The sequence below is a fragment of the Chrysochloris asiatica genome, unplaced genomic scaffold (assembly GCF_000296735.1).
Source record: "Chrysochloris asiatica unplaced genomic scaffold, ChrAsi1.0 scaffold00057, whole genome shotgun sequence".
Classification (NCBI taxonomy): Eukaryota; Metazoa; Chordata; class Mammalia; order Afrosoricida; family Chrysochloridae; genus Chrysochloris; species Chrysochloris asiatica.
The window spans coordinates 7371824-7396791 of NW_006408575.1; positions in this window are offsets into that span (position 1 = coordinate 7371824).

Here is a 24968-nt window from a genome sequence, read left to right on the forward strand (position 1 = left end):
TATGTAGATTTGTTTTGTGGCCTAAAACATGGTCTATTCTGGAGAATGTTCCATGGGCACTGGAAAAGAATGTGTATTGTGTTGTTGTTGGGTTGAATGCTCTGTACACATCTAAAAGGTCCAGTTGGCTGATTGTATTGTTTAGTTCTTCTGTGTCTTTGTCAAGTTTCTTTCTGGTTGTTCTATCCATTTTTGAATGTGGTGTATTGAAATCACGCTAGGGGAATTACTTTTAACTGAAAAATAAAAGCTATATGAAATATCAAATATAAATGTTCAAAATAATACCAGTAAGTGGTGCAGATCTATTAATCACTAAGCTCTAATAACACACTTTTACTTGAATGACTGCTTAAACTTTTTATCTTACCTTGTCCAGCACTAAACATGCATATTTATTCAATAATGACAAGTTGTTTTTCCTAACTCAATGTGATACTGACTTACTATCATTTGAGCCTATACTTGGAACTAATCATCATACCAGACACTTCTATCAAGTTTTAATCTTGCCAAAATTATTTCTCAAGAATCTTACCATTCGATACAATAGCCTCATAATTCCATGGGAATCTCAGGCCACCTCTGATATGTCCTGAGAGATTAGATAAAGTGTTGACAGAATTTGAATCAAAGCCTACACCATTAGTCTATTTTCCTTTCTTGATGGAAGGACGAAGAGTACAGACTTTCCTCTTCCTCCCCATCTGTGATATCCAATGCCATGTACTTACAAAACCATGGATTAGGTTTAAGAAATTCCTTTTGAATTCAGAGAAAGAAAAGTCTGTCTACCGATTAGAAACATTTGTATTAAAAGTCACAATATTGTTGTTAAGTTCCGTTGCATATGTTCTGCCTCATAGCAACCCTGTATAGGGTTTCCAAGGAGCAACTGGTGAGCTTTAACCACTGACCTTGTGATTTAAACAAACTTTGCAGTCCAGTGCATTAATCCACAGCACCACACCAATAATCATAACCTAACTCAAAGTAGCATACAAATCAAAGGATTTGATTGACTTGTGTAACTAACAGATCCAGAGACAAGGCTGATTTCAGGGCTCTGATATTGAAGTAATGATCCCTCTCTCATCTCTGCTTCCTCTGGATTACTTCCTTTGTTAGATAAATTGTCTCCTCACTTAGTTAGTTAATGCATATTTATAAAGTAACATTTCATATCTTAAAGATTAAGTCACATACAGTGGAAAGAGCACAAGACTTTAGGGATTCTATTTTATATTTGTTCAATGTCTGTATGGGTTTCTCCTGTCAAAGTGGTCAAGGACATCCCAGTTAGCTTCTGGGTTTATATCTTTCCAGGTTGTAATGTAGAATGTGTGTGTGGAGGTGAGAGTGGGGGTACGGTGGAAGGTAGGGAAAGCTACAATGAGTGGTACATATTGGTCTCATGATTTCTGGCAATTACATTTTTCTCTGTTTGAACGCACATATTTCACATTCTCACCCCAGAACTACTTATTGGGGTAAGAGCATTACCACCTGCGACTCTATTCCACCTTAACCATGGAAGCAGAGGGAGGAAAGGGCAAGTTGAAATATTGTTTTTAGGTGCTATCCATTGGTTCCAACTATTAATGACTTTATGTACTACAGTACCAAACAGTGCCTGCATCATCCTCACAATCATTGTCAAACTTGAGTACATTGTTGCTGCAACTGTGCCAATCCATCTCTTTGGGGGTCTTTCTCTTTTTCACTGTCCCTTCACATTACCTAGCATTATGTTCTTCTCCAGGGACAGATCCCTCTTGATAATATGTCCAAAATAGAAGAGACAAAGTCTTATCCTCCTTGCTTGTAAAGAGGCTGTACTTCTTCTAACTTATATTTGTTTGTTCTTCTAGAAGACTAGGAATTTTAATATCGTTCTCCAACGCTGTAACTCAAATGCATCAATTCATCTACAATCTTCTATATTCACTGCCCAACTTTCTCATGCATATGAACTATTGAAAATACCATGGCTTGGATCAGCCACACTTTAGTCCTCAAACTGTCATCTTTGCTCCTGAATACTTTAAAGAAATCTTGTGCAACAGATCTGCCTAAGTCAACATGGCATTTAATTTGTTGATTGCTCATTCATGAGTGTTGACAGTTGATCCAAGCAAGATAAAGTCTTTGAAAGCTCAACTTCAATCTTCTCTCCATTTATCATGACGTTATTTCCTGGTCAGTGGTGAGGATTTTTTTTTTTTTTTTCTTTTTCTTCTTCTTTTTATTGAGGTATAATCCATACGGAAGGCTGTGTTTTTTTTTGTTTTTGTTTTTGTTTTTACTTTTTACTTTATCAGTAAGTATTTTAAGTCCTTTTCACTTTCAGTAAGCAAGGTTGTATTATCTGCATATTGTAGATTGTTAATGAGACTTCCTCTAGCTCTGGTAGCGAAGTGGTTACGAATTGGGCTGCGAGCCGCAAGGCCAGCAGTTTGAAACTACCAGCTCTTCCACGGGAGAAAAATGAGGCTTTCTGCTCCTGAAAAGATTTACAGCCTCGGAAACCCTATACAGGGTCGCTATGAGTTGGAACCGACTCCACGGCACACAACAACAACAACAACAACAACAACAACAACTGATTTTTGCATTCCATTGGGTCACTTCTCTTTGGAATGGGCACAAATATGGATCTCCTCCAATCAGTTGGTCAGGTAGCTGTCTTCCAAATTTCTTCATATAGATGAGTTGTTATTGTTGTTAGGTGCCATGGAGTTGGTACCAACTCACAGTGATCCTACACATAACAGAACGAAACACTGCCTGGTCCTGGGCCAAACTCACAATTGTTGCCATGCTTGAGCCCATTGATGCTGCCACTTTGCCAATCCATTTCACTGGGGGTCTTCTTCTTTCTCTCTGACCCTCTACCTTACCAAATATGATATCCTTCTTCAACGACTGATCCTCCCTGACAATATGTCCAAAGTATGAGAGACGAAGTTTGGCCATCCTGGCCTCCAAGGACATTCTGGCTGCACTTCTTCCAACACAAATCTGTTGGTTGTTTTTGGAGCCCATGGCACTTTCAAAATTCTCCTCTAACACCATAACTCAGATGCATCAATTCTTCTATGATCTTCCTTATTCACTGTCCAGCTTTCACATGCACGTGAGGTTATTGAATGTACCACGGCTGGGGACAAGTTTACCTTATTCCTCAAGCTGACATCTCTTCTCTTATTTACTTTAAAAAGGTCTTGTTCAGCAGATTTGCCTAATGCAATATATCATTTGATTTCTTGACTGATACTTCCATGAGTGTTGATAGTTGATCCAAGAAGAATGAAGTCTTTGACACCTTAATTATTTGCTCAATTGTTAAGAATGTTGTTTATTGGTCCAGTGGTGAGGATTTTTTTTTTCTTTACGTTGAGATGCAATCCATACCAAAGGCCGTGCTCTTTGATCTTCATCAGTAAATGTTTTAAGTCCTCTTCACTTTCAGCAATCAAGGTTGTATCATCTGCACATCGTAAGCTATTAATGAGTCTTCCTCCAATTCTGATGGCACGTTTTTCTTCATATAACCCAGGTTCTCAGATTATTTGCTCATCATACAGGTTGAAAAAGTATGGTGAAAGAATGCAACCCTGTTGCACACCTTTCCTAATTTCCAACCATTCAGTGTTGCCATGTTCTGTTTGAACAACTACATATTGGTCCATGTACAGATTCTTCATGAGCACAATTAAGTGTTCCAGAATACTCACATTTCACATTGTTGTCCAATGCTTGTCATGATCCACAAAATTGAAAGCCTTTGCGTAGTCAAAAAAGTACAGGTAAACATCTTTCTGGTATTTTCTGCTTTCAGCCAAGATCCTTCAGACATCAGCGTTGATATCCCTCATTCCACAGCCTCTTCTGATTCTGGCTTGAACCTCTGGAAGTTCTTTGTCAATATATGCTTGCAGCCATTTTTGCATTACCTTTGGTAAAATTTTACTTGCATGGAATATCAAATATATTGTCTTATGATTTCCACATTCTGTTGGGTTACCTCTCTTTGGAAGGGGCACAAAAATGGATCTTCCAATAGTCATCTTCCAAATTTCGTGGTATAGATGAGTGAGTGCCTCCAGTGCTGCCTCACCAGTGCTGCCTCACTTTCTTGAAAGATTTCAGTTTTTATTCCATCAATACCTAGTGCCTTGTTCTTTGCCAATTCCTTCAATGCACCTTGAACTTCTTCCTTTAGTATCATTGGCTCTTGATCATATGGTACCTATTGAAACAGTTGAATATCCACCATTTCCTTTTGGTACAGTGACTCTGTATTCCTTCCATCTTTTTTTGATGCTTTCTGCATCATTCAATAATTTGCCCAGAGAATCCTTCAATAATGGAAGTCGAGGCTTGAATTTTTTTCTTCAGTTCCTCCAGCTTGAGAAATGCTGAGTGTGTTCTTCCCATTTGGTTTTTGACTCCAGATATTTGCACATTTCATTTTATTAGATGAGTGTGTGTCTCCAATAAATATGGGTTATTAACAACAACAACAAATGTATTACCAGAAGTAAAATGGTTGATTCTTAGTGGTTTCAAATCCAAAATGCAACACGACGATTACTGAGCAGCTAAAATTCAAGCCACTCAACCTCTTTTAGTGCCACAGGCTGATCTTATTTGTCAACCATTTACGAAATCAGGATTTGTGTCTTTGCTTTCCTCTAGAAGGACTCCCTAGTCACAAGATACTCAAAGGGGAATTGGGCTATTCCAGATGGCTTTGATCCATGCCAGTACTCTTCATTATGTAAACTTTCCTTCTGACAGCTCAAGCAGAACATGTCACATCTTGAAAGAGGAGTTTTCATTAACTGCTTTGTTGCTGCCAAATGGAATCAGTGTATTATGAGGCCCCATGCCAGAATGTCAGAGAATGAGAGATGTTCCCTCTGTTTTCAGCACCAGTCTGGCTCCCCTAATCAAGCTGAAGCCTCCGATTTTTTCAAAGATCTATATATATATATGTATTTTGTATCTCCTCTATGAGGTCTCTCAAACCACTTTTTCAGAGGAAGTTTGCACATCCATTGGTGGAATTGAGAACATAAACTAAATTTCCTAATAGGCTTTTATTCTTTCCGTTGTACACAACTTAGTCTTTTTAAAATGGAAAATATTGCTATTGCTGTTGTTTTAAGCTATGGTGAGAGGACAGTTTGATGAAGGATGTGCATTTCTTACAATGAGGAATGCAGTCACAATCTTTTCCTTCATCCTCAATCCTCTCTGCCACATGCAGCATTCTACCTATTTTCACTCTAGGCACATGTGGAATAACTCCACTTTTTCCATATCCACCATTGAGGCCATCATCATCTTTCTCCTAGACTACCATACAAAATTTTTAATAAATTTACTGCTCACAGGAGACAGAGAAAGTTTCTAAATTAAAATTCTAATCCTGGCATTCTCTTTCTAGAAAATTTTCATTGCCGCCCCCCACCCACTATTGCCTTTGCCTCAGTGTTATTCTTTAAGGAGCCTCATTGACAAAAGCCTCATTTCCCCCACAACTTGCTTTACGCACCACATAGATGTATTCCTCATAACAACAGAACGAATCTTTTTACTTCTTTTAAACAGTGAAAAGTTTCCCCTTTTTATCCTAAAGCTTTTGCATATGTTATTGCCTTTGCTTGGAATATCACACTCCTTCGTATATCTTGCTTCCTTTGATTTAATGGGGTTTACTCATTCTTTCTACCACCTGTCAGTTTGTTGTACTTTGGTGACTTGCATGTTGCTGTGCTGCTGGAAGTGATGTCACTGATATGTCAAAGAGCAGCAGAGTCAGCCATAGCAGACAGGTTTCCATGTAACTACCAGAGTAAATAAGGCAAGCCAGGAGGAAAGGCCTGGTAATCTATGTCCTTAAATGATCCATTGTAAGTCATATACATGGATCATAATAGAACATTGTCTGATATAGTGCAGGAAGATGATCCTCTTGGGTTGGAGGGCACTCAAAATGTATACAATGAGCATACCAGTGATCATAATTGTGACACAGGATTAGGCCACATTTCATTCTGTTACATGTAGGTTGCCATGAGTTGAAGCTGACTCAAGGGCACCTAACAACAACTCTTCCATTAGATTTCAGCTTAGCTATCAGTTATTCTGGCAATGTTTTTAGTCTTTCAAGTATGGGTTAGGTGCTTCTGTTATTTGCCTCCACTGCATTCTGTACAATATTAGACCTCCTCACTGTGCTCAACCCAATTCCTGTTCTATACACACAGATGCACATATATACACACACCCCTCACTGTAAGAATGTAGCATTTATAGAGGATTTGGGAGTCATCTCTGCTCCTCATCCTCTCTCCTGTGGCTTACCCATGACCTATCCAAATCCTCTGATACTAGTCTCTTTCTCTGACTTGCTTACCTAAACCCATCAAATTTGAACCAAAAGGTATCATCTTCTTCATAACAAACCTTAACCTCCCATGGGCAATTTTATTTATAGGTTACATTTTTTCTCTTCATAATCAATTTATCCTTAGATTTCACATAAAGGGAAACCATTCTCTTAGGGCATGTGTAGAGCAAGTGTTATTTTTGTTAGATGCCATTGTTCATTTTACTACTCATAGCAATCCTATACAAAACAGAATGAAACACTGCCTGGTCTTGTGCCATCCTCACAATTGTTGTTACATTGCTGTTGCCAATACGTAAATCCAATATCATTGGTGATTTCACTCTTTTTTGCTGACCTATTTAGCCAGCATGGCATCCTTCTTTAGGGATTGGTCCTGCCTGATAACATCTCCAAAGTAAGAGAAACAAAGTATAACTATCTTGACTTCTAAGGAGCATTCTGGCTGTGCTTCTTCCAACACAGATTTGTTTGTTATTCTGGAAATCCGTGAAATTTTTAATATTCTTCTTCAACATCATAATTAAAATGCATAGATTCTTCTACAGTCTCCCTTATTATTCACTCTCCAGTTTTCACAGGCACATGAGGCTATTGAAGATATCATGAGTTGTGTCAGGCACATCTTAGTCCTCAAACTTGAACACTCTAAAGAGGTCTTGTGCAGCACATTTGCCTGATGCAATATGTTGTTTGATTTTTTGACTGCTGCTTCTATTAATGTTGATTATAAATCCAACAAAATGAAGTCTGACTTCAATCTTTTCTCTATTTATTATAATATTATTTGCTGGTCCAGTTGTGAGGATTTTTGCCTTTTTTTTTTTACTTCAAGATGCTCTTCTTCAATAGTCTTTTTAAATATCAGGCATGTATATATATTTGTGTTTCTGTGTGTGTGCATGTAGGCACACATATACTCCTGGATCTGTCATGCTGAGTTTGGTCACTATCAGTTCTTTACTGGGTCAAATCAATACCTGTTTCCACTGCCTTTGCCTTTCTTCTTCTACAGTTTATTATCAACATGGTAGTTGGAATGATCTTTTAAAAATTAGCCATATTCCTCCTCTGCTTAAATCTCCAAAGAATTGCTTCACTTTGTGTAAGAGCTTAAATTACTACAATGGCCCAAATTCTCTAAATTTGGTCCTTATTACCATGCTTATTTTGTCTTTTCATACTCTTGCCTCTTCCTGCATTCTTGTCTTCCTCATTCCTTACACATGCCAGACCTGTTTCCACTTCTTGACTTTTTAAATGACTTATACCTTTAGCCCCTTCCCCTCATATGCTTTCATCCAGATACACTCCCACCAGCCCCATTTGATTTCCACATGGTTCACTCCATTTTGTCTTTCAAGTCTTTGCCCAATTGTCAACTTCTCAATGAGAACTACCATCACTACTATTATTTAAAGGTACAGTCCTTCCTTAAGAATCCTGATCTGCTATCACCACTCTGGTTCCCTGCCCTCATAGCTCTTCTGTAACATAGGAAAGCTTTTTTTTTCTTCCTTTTTTCAAAAAGTACATTGAAAAATGAAATGAAAAGATAATGGAACTTTTACACAACGTTTTTGAAACCCCCTTACATGCTATTACTTACCTTTTTGTTGGATTTATCATCTGAGTCAGATAGAATGGATGATACAAAGACAGAGTTTTGTTTGACTGTTCTGTTTATTGATGTAACTATAATGTTCCACTTTCCATGGAAGCTGAAAACAAAATATATTGCCATAAATCTATTCTCATTCATATTGACCAAGTGTATTATAGAGTAGAACTGCTCCACAGAGCTTTCTTCATTGCAATCTTTACAATGGCCAATCTCTTCTTTCTAATTTCCTTCATACTGTGTGCAGAGCATGTCATGCCAAACTGATTACTACCTTTGCATTTTTCTTTAGACTGTTACAGAGACTTCTCTCTTTTCCTATCTGATAGTTCCTCATTCATCTAGCTACAACTTAGCAGAATACAGTCATAAGCAGGAAAATAAGAAAATTACTACTACTAAATTTCATATAGTTGATTCACATCTGATCATATATATGTGATCAGTGGAAGTATTCAGCGCTTCTTAATTCTTATTATATATGATTCTAAAATATGAATTGTTGCGGTTGGGTGCCATCGAATGTGACTTACAATGACACTATGTACAACAGAATGAGACACTCATAGGCCCTGTGCCATCCTCACAATTGCTGTTATGTTTGAATCTGTTATTGTAGCCATTGTGTCAATCCATCTCCTGAGGGTTTTCTTTTTCACTGACCTGCTACTTTACTAATCATGATGTCATTTTACAGGGTCTGGCCCCTCCTGATAACATGACAAAGTATGTAAGGCAAAGTCTCACCTTCCTCCCTTCTAAAAAGCATTTTGGTCTTAATTCTTCTGAGACAGAATTGTTTTCTTCTGGCAGTCCATTTTACATGTGGCACTGTGAGTTAATGTGCTGGACTGAAAAGTCGGCTTGTATCAAAATAACATTGGTCCAAGCTCACCAGCTACTCCTCAGAAACCCCATATATTTTGTATCACCATAGGTCAGAACCAACTCGATGCCACTTAACAACAACAACAGCAGTCTTCACGAATGCTATAATTCAAATGCATTAGTTCTTCTTTGATTTACTGTATTAATTATATAGTTTTTGTATGCATATAAAGCTATTGAAAATACTTGAATTAGGCACACCTTAGTCCTCAAAGTGACAACTATGCTCTTTAACACTTTACAGAGATCTTTTGCAGCTGATTTGTGCAATAAAATACATTATTTGATTTGTGGGCTGCAGCTTCCATTAGCATTGATTGTGGATTCAAGTAAAATGAAATCCTTGACAACTTCTATTTTTTCTGTATCTATCATGATGTTGCTTTTTGATCTATTTGTGAGGATCTTTTGTTGTTGTTGTTTTCTTGATGTTGAGGTGCAATTCATATTGAATGTTGTAATTTTTGATATTCATCAGTCAGTGCTTTATGGCATCCTTATTTTCACAAACAGGTTGTATTATCTGTACATAGCAGATTATTAATACTGATGCTGCATTAGTCTTTATATGATACAATCCAATTTTCCGATTATTTGCTCAGTATATAGCTTGAGAAAGTATGATGAAATGATATTATCCTGACCCTGACACATAACTTTCCTGATTTTAAACCACTCAGTATCCCCTTGCTCTTTTGGAATAATTGCTTCTTGGTCTATGTATAATTCAGTGTTCTGGAATTTCTATTCTTTGCAATGGAAACACAGTTGCATGCCTTTGTATAGGATGTAAAACACACAAAGTATATTTCTGGTATTCTCTGCTTCCAGTCAATATCCATTTGACATAAGCAATCATATCCTCCATTTCACGTCCTCTTCTAAATACAACTTGAATTTAGTTCCCCATCATTCATACTACTGAACAATTTTTAACTTAACTTCAGCAAAATTTTACTTGCATCTGAAATTAATAATCACTGGCGTAATCTTAACCACTGCAGTTCTACCCAGCATAATCAGAAAACACACAGGTTTATGAAAAATAATTAATTTTTGCTGATTTAAGCTACTAAGATTTGGGCTGATACAAAGAAAGTAAAATTATTTTTCATAAACCTGTGTGTTTTCTGATTATGCTGGGTGGAACTGCAGTGGTTAAGATTATGCCAGTGATTACATTAAACTGGCATCTAGGGTGTTGCTTGAGTCCTAATGTGGCGGTGTGGGTTAACGCCAATACGCTGGACTGCAATGTTGATTTGAACCACAAGGACAGTTATTCAAGCTCACCAGCCACTCCTCAGAAACCCTATCCAGGGCCGCGGTGAATAGAAACCGGCTCAATGGGCACTTCAACAAAGATGTAGCTGCACTGTCAAGAAGGCCTTTTATCTGTTCCTCATCCCTTGTTATTAAGTAGTTTATTCTGAGTTCCTTTAGCATGACATCTAGCTTTCTAGAGCGAAACTTTCAAGACTCTTAACCAACTTGAAATAACTTAAAACCATCAACATGGAACACCTTAACATACCTCAATGGCACCTCACCATATCACTACCATTTCCGTACCGTCACCCCCCGCCAAATCTAAGTTGATTAATAGCATTGATTCTGACTGTGAGAAAAAAGGCAGACTCTAGCAGTTACCTATGGATTTTTGCCAATCCACCAGTGTGTGTGTTGGAGTCGAGGGATGGATTATGAATATATGCAAATATTATAAAAGGGTCAGGATTTTCAAAAGCATAGCATTTAATAGGACATTTAATATCAAGACAGAAATCCATGGATCACTTGGAGAATTAGTGTGTCATGTTGCAGTATAGTAATTTATGTTTATGACTCTTAAGTTATTAAGAAGGGCATTTATCTAATTACTTGTATACTCTGTTGAAGTAGATAAAGACTTGTTTATAAAATGCAGTTTAGAAATTTGTCAGGGATAAGATTAAAAAAAAAAAAATTGTGACCAAAGGGGATAAATTTTAATTATGTTCAATTAATTAATGAATAATAATTTATTTTCCATGCACATCAGAAAAATAAATAAGGTCTTATCTGTAAGTTTTTCAAAGTTTATTCTTTTTAGCATAGGTCTATACACAGTAGTTACTTGATCAATGTTCATTGATTAAAATAATTTTATCAGTTTCCTAGAACTACAGGCTTGTGGATGCTATCATTCTTTTTAAAGGTAAAGTTCTAGTCTCATAAATGTTAACTGTACAGATTCTAAAAATATGAACAATAGACTTTTATTTTTGTAGAAGTATTGGTACCTGGGTGGTTTAATTACCTTTTTGTTCCCATTAACTTGTGGCATATACACAAAACCCATAGCACAAGGCCAAGGAAGTGGCAGTAGTCATAGTTTGGTTACAGACCATGGGAAATAAAATTGGGTTAATGAGGGGGCATGGGGATTGAGCACTATAGTACATGGTTGCTGTTGTTGTTATTAAGTGCTGTTGAGTTGATTCTGACCCATAGTGACCTTGAATAGGATTTCCAAGGAGCAGTTGGTGAGCTTGAACCACCGACCTTGCAGTTCAAATGACTTTGCAGTCTAACGCAGTGGCCCACAGCACCACACTAGGACTACCAGTAAATGGTGGAGAGTGACAAATAAAGAGAGTTTGACAATGAGTAATAGGCTGGGAAGGAACAAATGTATATTCTGAAAAATTGAGAGGTAAGTGAGTAATTTTAGAAAGAAAGGAATAGAAAGCAAATTCCCACAGGAAGAGGGGAAGTCTATACCTTGGAGAACTTGACTCAGACTCTGACTACTGCTGCTTCCAACCATCAAGGAAGGCCTGGAACTAACGTACACCTGCTATGTTAAACACTGATTCCGTATAATCAATCTACATCCTCTAAGGATTAGCTTTGGAGGTCTCCATACTCGGACTTCCACCTCATACAAAAACTTCACACACAACATTGAAGACTGCTGATTCTTCAGCCTTTGGTAGGATATACCCAATGACAGGAATTTCACTCTTACACCATAGGTCTTTTGTTAGTTAAGAGTACAGATTCTGAAATCACAAAGATTTATCTGCATCCAGACTTTGTAACTCTTCAGATATGCTTCCTTGAGTAAATGATTTATCCTCTCTAAATCTCAAGCTAATCAATAGGGAAGGGATAGATAGGAGGATTAACTGAGGAAATGCAAGTGCCTGGCCCATATCCAGTTCTCTGACAATTTATGATTATATTTCAGTTAAATTCCATAAATGTTCTACATTAACTTTCCATTGAAATAGCACATTAGAAAGTATTTTGCATCTTCATTTTCTTAGATATTTGCAACCATTCTATGCAGTAATCATGACTGTTTTCAGTCTTCTGATGAGAAAACTAAGACCAATCTCTGTGCTAATATTATTGTGTTGCTCTTCTCTTGCAAACAAAAAATGAAATTTTATCTCAGAATGCCTGGGTAGCGCAAGTGGTTAAGTGTTGGACTACTAACTGAAAAGTTGGCAATTCAAACCCACCTAGAGGTACCTCAGATGAGGCCTTTTGATGTGTTACCTAAAGACCATCACCAGGACTCTTTTTAAAGCTTTGAAAACCCCATGGAACATTTTACTCAGCATATATGGGGACTGTCATGATCTGGAATCAACTTGAATGCAAATAGCAGCAGCAACAATGACACTTGTTAAACAAAACTGATATTGGACAAAATCATTTCTATGTCATCCTTTTTCTTATCTCTTTGTTCCTTTTCAGGGCACCTCCTTCACTAGATGCCAAGTCACTCCATGATATTTATTGGCATCATCACCCACTAAAGGAAACATTCTGCTATTAATCATCTCAAACCTTAGAAAGATGACCTTTGAATTCCCACTCTTGATTCAATGGCACTTAACAACAACAATAACAACAGCATATTTATATTAATGATTATTAGTTCTTACTAGATGATACTTTGGGGCCAGGATAAATTTTGCTAGGTTATTCCCCAATCATACCACATAGACAACTACCAACCAAATACAGCTGCAAAGTTGTGACAGAAAATTCCTCATCAATATGTTGTTGTTGTTAAGTGTTAAGAATTTTACTCTGACTCTTAGGGTATTAGGACTTTTCCCCACAAAAAGAGATTTCAACTGTCAGGGAACAGGTTAGAGTTTAGGATGAACAAAGTTGATTGAGTTGCTTCTGCCTCATGGCGAATCTCATGTATGTCAAAGTAGAAATGTGCTCCATAGGGTTTAAATCTATTTTTTCAAAGTAGATAACCAGACTTCCAAGACATCTCTGGATGGACTCAAATCTCCGACCTTTTGGTCAGCAGTTGAATCTTTTAACTATATGAACCACCCAGGGACGCATACTATGTGGTAGTGTGGTATGCTCTCAAATTGATTAATTTTATTGTTGCTAAATGCCATCAAGTCGGTTCCGACTCAGAGTGACCTAGTAACAGATTTGCGGTTTGCAAGGAGTGATTGGTGAGCTTGAACTGCCAACCTTGTGGTTCAAACCAACTTTGCAGTCCAGCATATTAACCCACAGCACCACATCAGATTCTGATTAATAGTGATCCTGAAAAGGGTTTCTGAAGCTATAAATCTTTACAGGAGCAGAACATCTCATCTTTCTCCCATGCAGTGACTGGGAGACCTTGTAGTTAGCAGCCCAACATGTAATCCACTACAACTTCTGGGCTCGTTTGAATAATATGTAGGTGACATAGTTTTTTTCTAATGTGTTTAGGTTGACATTTTTTTTTCCTTTAGAATCTGGAGGTAAGGGGCAATTTCTGGCCATTTAGTAGCTATAATTTTATTAGGAAAGGAACCCAGAATATTTAGCCATGAAAAGGTCTTCATGGAAAATGGGAAGGCCATAGAATCAAGAACTCTTAAAGCTGAAAAGGAATTTTTTTATTCTAATCATCTCATTCTCCCAGAGGGGTAGTATGGAAGTTGGGATCCAGCAACCCAGAGGAGAAATAGCCTGTCTACAAAGTTTGAGTGAATTGATGTCTGAATCTGCACTAGGATTCAAGACTTTTAGTGCCCAGGAACCAGGAATTCCATATCTGCAATTTAACATTACTGATTAAATACCTCAGCTTCTTTTTCAACTGTGAGTAGCAGCATATAGGTCTTTTCTTTGAAAATCACTTCCTCAGGTATGAGTTTCATTGACTACAAAGTTAGTCTCGCATGCTATATATCAGTCACATGCTTTTGTTTTCTAAAGAGCATGAAAAACTAGAGAGCCCCTAGCCTTACTCAGCCCTGTGGTTGTGTGGGCTGGACACAGGCCAAGGACATGTCACTTTCTCTATTTACATGTTGTTCAGGCTACCATGCTTTCAGCACAAAAGCAAAAGACAGCAGAAATGTGGATGCATTTGGAGATTCATTATCGATGCAAGACTAGAGTCAACAACCTGAATTTAATTACTGTTCAGACAGCTGGGAGGCAATTAATCCTTCTCTTACTCCTCCTTCTTTTGCCCCAGCTTCAAAGTGTCATATCTCTCTTTTCCTCCCTCTTGTACTAATTAGAAACATGCTGTAGGGTGAAAGGTGACCAGTGTGAAGCTAGTGCAGCAGCATCCATAGAATCCCCTTTGATAGCAGCAGAGAGAGTTCATGGTCAGAGAAGACTGATCTCAAACACAGTAGCATCTGCCTCTGGAACACGGATGAAGCCCTGGGTATGGAGTCAGCTCCAAGGTCTGGCACAGTCTCTGCCACCCACCTGGTTCATGAGTTAGGCAAGTCACTTGATTTCTCTGGGTACTATTTTACATCAAGAAGTCAAAAACTTCCACCTTTTCCACTGCACAGTGTATATTAGAAGATACAATAAAAGGAAAATTGCTTAGCACAGTAAAACATTGTTCCAATGTATGAGACAAAGACCTGAAAAATAACTTCCTTCAAAGAAAGCCATTAACTACATTTGGAGACCCAGAGACAAGAAATTTAGAGGACATGAACTTTTTAATGTTTTTAAATTCTGGGCTAAGTTTTGATACACAATTCTGTCTTGGAAAATTGCCCCTTTCACTCTACAATGCCTCTCTCAAGCTTTAGTAAGTAGCAAGCTGAGCTTCAGGCCCAGGGTCAGGTTCTTGGTAGCAGTGGAATAAGAATTTAATGTATAAGATCAAGGGCAGAAGACCCAGTGTTAACCTCAAACATGACATTGCATGCCCTTCTGTGCTAGGTACAAACTTTGTTTTATATATATTTTTTTAGTCATTAATAATAACAACAAATATTCATGAGAGATTTTGAAGGGTTGGGGCACAGGAGATTATTGCAGAGACAAATCAACTTTTCCAAGACCACAAGCTAGTTAGTTTTCAAAGCAGGACTACAATGCAAACTTCCTGAATCCCAGTAGAAATTTTAGATAGGTAATTAACTGTCTTCATAATTCCTTTCTCCTATTTTAAAATTATTATGGCCCCAGATCTCATCATATTAAGTGAGTAATTCCTACCAGATGTAAACTTCTTGTAGAGCACAATAATAATAATAATTCAGCATAAAAACATACATCCTCCAAGTGTTTTGATCCATCTGAGCTGCATTTCTTAGCCAAACCAGAATGCTGCTTGTTCTGAAATTGTCATTTGCTTTCTGGGAACACAGTGGTATAGAGAAAAGTTGTCTGCTTGTATTATGTAGTTAAAACTTTTCCCAAGTGCTAGAGTGGCAAGATGTTTGTGAGAGAAAAGCGAACAAGTGTGGAGTAAACCACCTAAGAAACATTGCAAAACAGTTCTACTGTGGGACTCTGTGGAACAGTTATATGGTTGCTGTGAATCAGAATAGACTTGGCAGCCCACAGCAACATCAACCTCTGTAATTTCTAGTCATAATGCTTTTACTGTGATGACTAAGGTGCCCCTGACCCAAGCCATATCTTCTCATTTATTTCATATGAATGTGAAAAACAGACAATGAAAAAGGTAGACCGAAGAAAAATAATGCCATTGAACTGTGGCATTGGCAAGGGATGAATATACTGTGAACTGCCAGAAGGATGGACACATTGTTCTTAGACTACAAGCAGAGTGCTCTTTACTAGCAAGGACAGTGTGTCTTCAGCTCATTTATTGTGGAGACATAATCAAGAAAGACCAATTGATAAAAAAGGATACCATGGTTTATAAAGAGTCTACTAAAATAGGGAGTCCTGGTGTGGCGCTGTGGGCTAATGTGTCAGACAGTGAAGTCGCTTGAACTGCAAGGTCGGTGGTTCAAGCTCACCAGCTGCTCCTTGGAAACCCTACACAGGTTTGCTATGGGTCAGAATCGACTCGATGGCACTTCACAACAACAAAATAGGGAAACCTTCAATGAGATAAAGTGGCAAAATAGCCACCACCATGGATCCAAACTTACTATTGATTATGAAGCTGGTGCACAACTGGACAGCATTTTGTCTGTTGTTCATATAGTTGCTATGAATTGGAGCTGACTTGACACCACCTAACCCCTGTAATTCAGGTGCGGACTATTCTGTTCAATGCTCCTTTCTTTATCATTGGCTAACCATATAGACTTTGACAAGTACTGAATCTTCTCCAGACTTCAGGTTCCTCTCTTTAAAATGTGAGTGTTTGTTTATGTTAGAGTGACCAGTGGAAGGCTTGCAGCTGAATCATTCTCTTGGACCTGCTTTATTTGGTCTGCAGGGTATTGTGAGTAATTTGGAAATGTTATACAAATTCCAGCATTCTGGCTTTTCTTGAAATATCTGCAAATGTTGCCAGGGTAAGTCCACATCATTGAGAGAAAACAGTTTTCCTGTTCTGAGTTGTGATTCCTCTCTCAAGATACAGCATTATTCCCTGGTTCATCTTGGTTACACCACCAAGCCAGCCCACTTATGTATATTGTGTGCCTTCCTTCTTGAATGAGCAATACCTAAAATAGATAATCCTAAATCTCCTTTCTGTGATTTCATGACTGGTTTTCCCCCAACATAAAATCTCCCACCTTATGGGCTAAAAAGTTGTAGCAGGATAACTTGATAGCCTGGATGGCCCTAACTCTCACTCAATATGAACTGGGAAATTTTACTTCTGTTATGTGTTTGCTTGAATTATTTATTTTAGAAAGACCAGCATGAGGCCGGTCTCTATGAGGTGGAGGCTAAAGATACCACACATGCATGACTTTCCAACATGTCACGCCATTGCAAAATCCTTGTTATCAATCACTACTCCTCCCCTTCCTTACATCCCAACGATCTGCAATGTTTCACAGAATTCACAACTGTCAATGGAAAGGCTCACACAATTAAGGAGGCTTTTGTTGTTGTTCTTTTGTGCTGTAGAGTCAATTTCAACCCATAGCAGCCCTGCATAGGATTTCCGATGTTGTAAGTCTTTACAGGAGCAGAAAGCCTCATCTTTCTCCTGCGAAACCACTGGTAGTTTTGAACTGCTGACCTTGAGATTATCAGCCCAGGCTAGCAAGTCCCAAACCCATAGTTCAGAGGTCGGTCTGTAGAAACCTCTTCACCATGCTAGTCTCAGAAGCTGAGGAACCCAATCAGCAGGTCTGATGACAGGCTGTTGATGCTTGAGGTCATGGGAGCCAGGTCAGGTGATAGGCCACAGGCCAGTGAACTGGAGCTCTGATGTGATGAGCCAAATTCAAGACCCAGAACAAGTCAGTGAATTCTGCCAAATAATTCCTTTATATTAGACTTGGACCATGCTCCCAAGAAAAACTAAGGGTGGTGACTTGAATTACACCCTCTAGTAAGGTAATAGAGTCCTAGTGTGGCACTGTGGGTCAATGCCCTGGACTGCAAGGTCAATTTGAACCACAAGGTCTGCAGTTCAAGCTCACTAGCCTCTCCTTGGAAACCCTATACAGGGTCGCTATGAGTCGAAACCAACTTGACAGTTAATTAGGAACACCTAGCAACAACAACAATAGAAAAATAGGGGAATCCTTAATCCTTAGTTACTCTTTAATCATTGTTGTTGTTGTTGTTAAGTGCCACTGAGTTGATTACGACCCATAGCAAGCCTGTATTGGGTTTCCAAGGAGCAGCTGGTGAGCTTCAACCACTGACTTTGCAGTTCAAATGACTTTGTAGCCTGATGTATTAGCCCAAAGCACCACACCAGGACTCCCAAGACCATGTGTTAGATCAGGCTGGCTGGAAGCTTCTAACTCAGGTAGTTGCAGTGCTGAAGAACCAAAATCAGCAGGTCAAACGGCAAGCAGCCAGGCAGGTCTGGCAGGTAGGAAGGCAGGCTGCTGGTGACTCCCAGTATTCAACAGGTAAAAGAGCTTTGGCTGAGTGCCTGATATATTGAAAGCAGGTCACATCCCTTCAATGATTAGCTGCTCCTAGCAAACTTCATGATAGAGTTGACTACATTATATTAGATTTCATTATAGGGAATAACTACATCATAACTGAAAATCCACAGAGAATCCTGGCTCAGTCAAATTAACACAAAGCCTTAACTGTTACAAATTCACAATATGAGGCATGGTAGTGGTGATTGTTGTATGCTGTGGACCCTGCACAGGGTTTCCAAGGCTATAAATCTTTATGAGAGCAGAAAGCCTCTTCTTTCTTCCACAGAACAGCTGGTAGTTTTTAACTGATGACCTTGAGGGTAGCAGCCCGACTGGTAACGACTATGCTACCAGAGCTTCTAATAAGAGGCGTAGAGGCTAAGATTTACAATCCATCACAGAATGGAGCAAGATGGCTAGAAGGGCCATATAAAAGACTTAGTTATCATGCAGTATCTTAATTTCATATGGGGTGATTTTCTCCCAGGAATGTCCAAAATGATCTCAACATAACAGACTGAATAAAGGTTTTAGGCTTGGAGGCCACCAGTTGTTGTCCGAGGGATATTTTAGCAGTTTATTCAAAATAAAGGCCCTTGGGTAGTACAAATAGTTTGTCATTGACTATTAACCTAGTGTGTTACTGTAGAGTAAGCACTGGACTGTTTACTGTAATGTTGGTGATTAAAACCCACCAGTGCTCCTCAGAAACCCCGTAAAGGGTCACTATGTGTCAAAACCAACTTGATGGCACTTAACAACAACAACAACAATTAACCTAAAAGTTGATCTGTCATTTGAACCTACCAAGCAACATGGCAAAAGAAAGTTCTGGCAATTTGCTTCTGAAAAGTTCAACCCACTGTCATCGAGTCAATTCTAACTCACAGTGACCCTGAACAGGATTTCTGAGACTATAAATATTTATGGGAGCAAAAGCCTCATCTTTCTCCCATGGAGCGGCGTGTAGATTCAAACAGCTGACTTTGTGGTTAACACCCTAACTCGTAACCCACTATGCTACCAGGACTCCTTATTCAATATAATCCTGCTAGTACTAATATCTATGTTAGGACTAAAGCAAGAACAATCATACTTTTCAATATTGTTAACTATTAACATTTATGGAGCCCTGACTATAAGTAGCATCAGTATTGAGATGATAGACATTTTTGTGTGCCTCCCCTGCTGACCTAGCATGTCTAAATATGCTCCCATGATGTGCCAATGGAGGGGGAAAATGTGATGATTTAGAATGTGCTAAACCTTTCAAAAGAACACAACAGTACAATGTGAAGTAGAAGTCACAGTTCTATTTGTTCTGCAAAAGTGTGATAATCACATTTTTTGTACTTTCTTTAGACAAAAATCAAAAGCAGAGATAACAGGAGTGCCATTTTATGAGGCAGCTCACTGTTGCTACCTCTAAATGACTGTCTCCTTGTCTACCTGGAACACCCGTACCATCTGCTTGACTAGCATTTTCCATATTAATCCTTTAATCTTACCACAAACATACACATGTATTTTATCATCTCCACTATACAAAGGAGGGTGTGTAACTCAAGAAGGCTAGTTCTACTCATATGACCTGACATTGGAACTCAAATTTCATGCTCTTGATCACATGCTCTGTTGCTACTTTAAATGAGGTTTGACTTGATGGTCTTTTGGAACCCTGGTGATTCAGAAAGTCTAGACTTAGGGTGGCAGACAGGTATAATGTAAAAAAATAAGCTCCTTTGACTTATTTTTCTTATCTGTATAGAACATTCAATATGAAACTGTACTCGTCTTTGTACTGGATAGACTTAGGTGAATTATCATTTATAGTGAATATGTTCCCAAGTCTCACAAAATAGTGAGCACCATGAGCACATAAATTCTGAGTGTGTGTTTTTCTACTGGTATCTTCAATGTTCAGAAAAAATTCTTAACACTTAATGGCCAACCAATACATATTTACTGAATAAACACATGTATCTATGATAAATAAATGAGTAATTCAATAGCATGGAAATGTGTCCTGTCTAAAAGAAGGAAACTATTTTTCTGAGATTTTCATTTGTCAAACATGCTTACTACAATTTACTGCAAATGCCATGTGAGCAGAAAAAGAACAGCTTCATAAATTAGCACCATCAATCACCTCCAAAGGCCCAGGGCTGGGCCTCATTTCCAAGTCTCCCTGAGGGTTGCTTCTAGAGTTGACTCTCTCCTGTTGACACTCGCCTGTGGCCTTTTGTGACCACAAGGGGGCAGTGTATCTTTATGGAAGCCTGGAACTGAATTTGTTCAGAATGATACTGACAGCCTTTATGCTGTTTTATTCCTTCCTCAGAGATGTCTTCATGGTACTTACAAGTACCAGGTAAGATTGCTTTATTACTACCTGTAATGAAAACACATTTTGTTGTTGTTATTATTGAACATTTAGATACTGAGAATCAGAATCAGACTTAATAATTTAGTAGGGATGACCCTGATATGTGGTTGTTGTTGTTGTTGTTAAGTGCCATCGAGTCGATTCCGACCCATAGCGACCCTGTATAGGGTTTCCAAGGAGCAGCTGGTGAGCTTGAACCACAGACCGTGCAGCTCAAATGGCTTTACAGTCCGGCGCATTAACCCACAGCGCCACATCAGGATATGTGGTAGGAAGGCAGTAAATGACATACTTTTTCTCTTTTATAGCTTCTTTTTCAGATCTTACTGCTGAAGTGAATCTACATAAGCAGTACCAAATTTCAGGAATTAAGATTTCCATTATTTTTCAAATAGAAAATAGAGACTTAGAGTAGCAGAGGTAAGAAGGAAAGTTAGTGCATTTCTTACATCCTGATTCTAAAGGCAGCTCTTTTAACAACATACCTTAAAATGATCTCTTTCTGCCATGGAACTTTCTATGGATTTTTGAGACCCATCTTGGTGAAGGTTGAATGCTCCTTTTGGACCTGACATTTTGCAGCCTTGGAATTATTTCTGCTCTGTTCAGAAGAGAATAATTTCAATGATATGATAAAAGTAATTTGAGAATTTGCTTTCACAGGCAGAATTTTGAAGAAGTGCTAAGTGGGCAACAATGAGATGAGATCCTTAGAATTGAAGAACCAAGCCCTCACTGTCAGTTGCTTCTTGTTGTATGCTGTTGAGTTAGTTCCTGCTCACAGTGACCCTGTATAGGGTTTCCATAATCAGTTGATGGATTTAAACTGCCAACCTTGTTCTTACCAGTCCAGTGTTTATCCTACATACAATACCACACCAAGGCTTTTCAGCTGCTCGCACATACAGTAAATATCTGTGTGCTTAAGCCTATTTAACTTGATTTCTCTGGTATGTTTCCATGGAGGTCTATGTTAGTTTTTCAGAGCTTCTTTAACAAAATACTACAAAATAGATGGGTTAAAACAACAGATTTTTTTCTCGCACACATTTCTAGAGGCATCATTCATATTGCCTTCTTCATAAATGCCATCTCTCGGAGGTAAATCAACCCCAGAGGTAGTCCAAGGAATAGGTTCTGACTCGGATGTTATCTTATAAGACACAGGAAAATGGGTGTCAAATTGAGGCCCACAAATGTTTCCTTTCACAATGTTCCCAAATAATTTTGATTCAATTAGAGAATGGACCATTCTATGAGAAATGCTGTCTTTCTTAGAGCACTTCTTTCAACAAAACAAGTGAACACAGATTGTAGATTGGGAAGAAGTGCAGTGGTAATTGTTTCATACGAATTGTGTATTAGGCACTGTGTTAAGTTTCTGTTATTACATGCCATCAAGTCAGTGCCAATTCATGGTAACTCTAGGCACAAAACAGAAGGAAACACTGCTTGGTCCAGCTTAATCCTTACAATTGTTACACTTGAGGCCCTGTAAATTCAATTCGATTGAATTTTTTTCTAGTGTTTCTTTATTCAACAGTCAGAATAACTAGAATCCCGTTCAGCATGAAATATTACTGTTAGCTTTTGTATACTTAACTCCAACTCAAGGTGACTTCATGTACAATGGAGCAAAATGTTACTTGGTCCTGTGTAATCTTTTGTTTTAGCCATTGTGTATTTTGATTATCTTCTAACGTATGGGGTTCATCTTCTAGCACAATATTGGATAATTTGTATATAAAGTAACTCCTCTAATTCATTATTTCAAGCTCAAAAACAAGAAAGGTATAAAAACTGAAGCTGGCCCTAAGTGGGAACATTTTGAATCTCTACATAAATATATTCAAATCTCTTGGGTTCAGCTCCAGTTGACTTTTGGCATGAAAGATCATTTGTGCTTGATTGTCTGGATGTTTTAAACAAGCCTTTTATCTATCTGTCTATCCACAAACATATAGGACTCCTGGTATGTTGCTGTAGGATAAGCACTGGACTGCTAACCTTGTGGTTAAGTGCCATAGAGTTGGTTCTGATGTATAGAAAACCTGTATAGGGTTTCCCAAGAGTGGCTGGTAAGTGGTGACCTTACAGTGCAAACCAACCTTGCAGTCCAGTGCACAAGGACAGGCTCTCTCTCTCTTTCTCTCTATGTATATTATATATACGTATATATAATATATATAGTTGTTTATATATATTACATATATTATATATAAATAACTATACACACACACACACACACACACACACACACATATATATATTGTTGTTGTTGTTGTTAAGTGCCGTTGAGTCAGTTCCAACCCATAGTGACCCAGTATAGGGTTTCCAAGGAAAGGCTGGTGAGATTGAACCACCCACATTGAGGTTCAAACCAACTTCTCAGACCAGTGCATTAGCCCACAGTGCCACACCAGGACTTAGTAGGGCTATAAATAGAAATTCATAAAAAGTACAATGTGGACTAAATAAAATACCTCTATGGGTGACATTGGAGTCCTGGTGTGGCGCTATGGGCTAATGTGTCAGACTGCAAAGTTGTTTGAACTGAGAAGGTGGCAGTTCAAGCTTACCAGCTGCTCGTTGGAAACCCTATACAGAGTCACTATGGGTCAGAACCAACTTGACAGCACTTCACAACAACAAAAATGGACAACATTCAGAAAATGAGTTGTGTTTGCAATCTTCGTTTATTTCTTGAAAGCCATTGTGGGTTTTGTGATAGAAGAGCCTTTGTTTACACTAAAGTAGTGGAAAGGATACAAAATATATGGTCAAAGTTTGTTGTTGTCAGGTGCCATTGAGTCGGAACCGACACATAGCGATGCAATGCACAGCAGAATGAAACAATGTCCGATCCTTGGTCAACCTCACTACCGCCGCCACACTTGACGTCATCAATGATGTCACCTGGCTGATCCATCTCGTTGGGGGTCTTCCTCTTTTTCTCTGACCCGCCACCTTATCCAGCATGACATCCTTCTCCAGCAACTGTTCTCTCTGGACAATGTGTCCAAAGTATGAGAGAGGAAGCCTAGCCATCTTGGCCTCCAAGGAGCACTCTGGTTGCACTTCTTATTTAGTCTCAATTCTGTAATGTACTAGCTATGAGACATTGAGTAGTTCATCTCACTTGTCTGAACATAGATATTTTATCTGGAAACAAAAATGTGACCAATAGTATCTCCCTCATAGAATTGCTAAAAAGGTAAATTATGCCATATTTTCTTAACTTTGGTAATTCACACAAACCTTTATATTTTTTTTTGCCACATTCTGGTAATTGCACTACTATTATATACTGTACTTACTTGGGTGGTTCTAGCTCACCAGCCACTCCATGGAAACCCAGACAAAGAAAGAGGGAGTGACGAACTACTTCTGAACATTTAGTCACTGAAAACCTTATGAATAACAGAGAAACACTTTCAGATATAGTGCCGGAAAATGTTGGGAGGCATTCAAATTGCGACTGGGGAAGAGCTGCCTCATCAAAATAGAGTTGACCATGATGACGCAAATGGGGTAAAGCCCATGGGAATAAAGACCCTTGGGACCTTCATTTGCTGATGGAACACAATTCAAAATGAAGAGAAACAGCTGTAAACATCCATTAAAAATTGGAACATGGAATGTATTAAGAATGAATCTAGGAAAATTGGAAATTGTCAAAAATGAAATGGAATGCATAAACATCGATATGTTAGGCATTAGTGAGCTGAAATGAACTGGTATTGGTGATTTTGAATATGACAACTACGTGGTTTACTATGCCAGTAATGACAAATTGAAGAGGGATGGCATTGCATTCATCGTCAAAAAGAACATCTGTCATGGGGTACAAGGTTGTCTGTGATAAGATATTATCCATGAACCTACAGGGAAGCCCAGTTAGTGCCACTATTATTCAAATTTAGGCACCAACCACTAAAGCCAATTAGGATGAAATAGAAGAATTCTACCAATGGAGTCCTGGTGTGGTGCTGTGGGTTAATGCACCAGATTGTAAAGCTGTTTGAAAAGCAAGGTCTTTGGTTCAAGCTCACCAGATGCTCCTCGGAAACCCTATACAGGGTCGCTATGGGTCGGAACCGACTCGACGGCACTTAAGAAAAACAACAACAACCACGAACAATGTCCTCAATCTGAAATTGAGCAAGCATGCAATCAAGATATATTGATAATGACTGGTGATTAGGCTGCAAAGATTGGAAACAAAGAGGAAGGATCAGTATTTGGAAAATATAGCCTTGGTGATAGAAATGATGCTGGAGATTGCATGATAAAATTCTGCAAACTAATGATTTGTTAATTTCAAATACC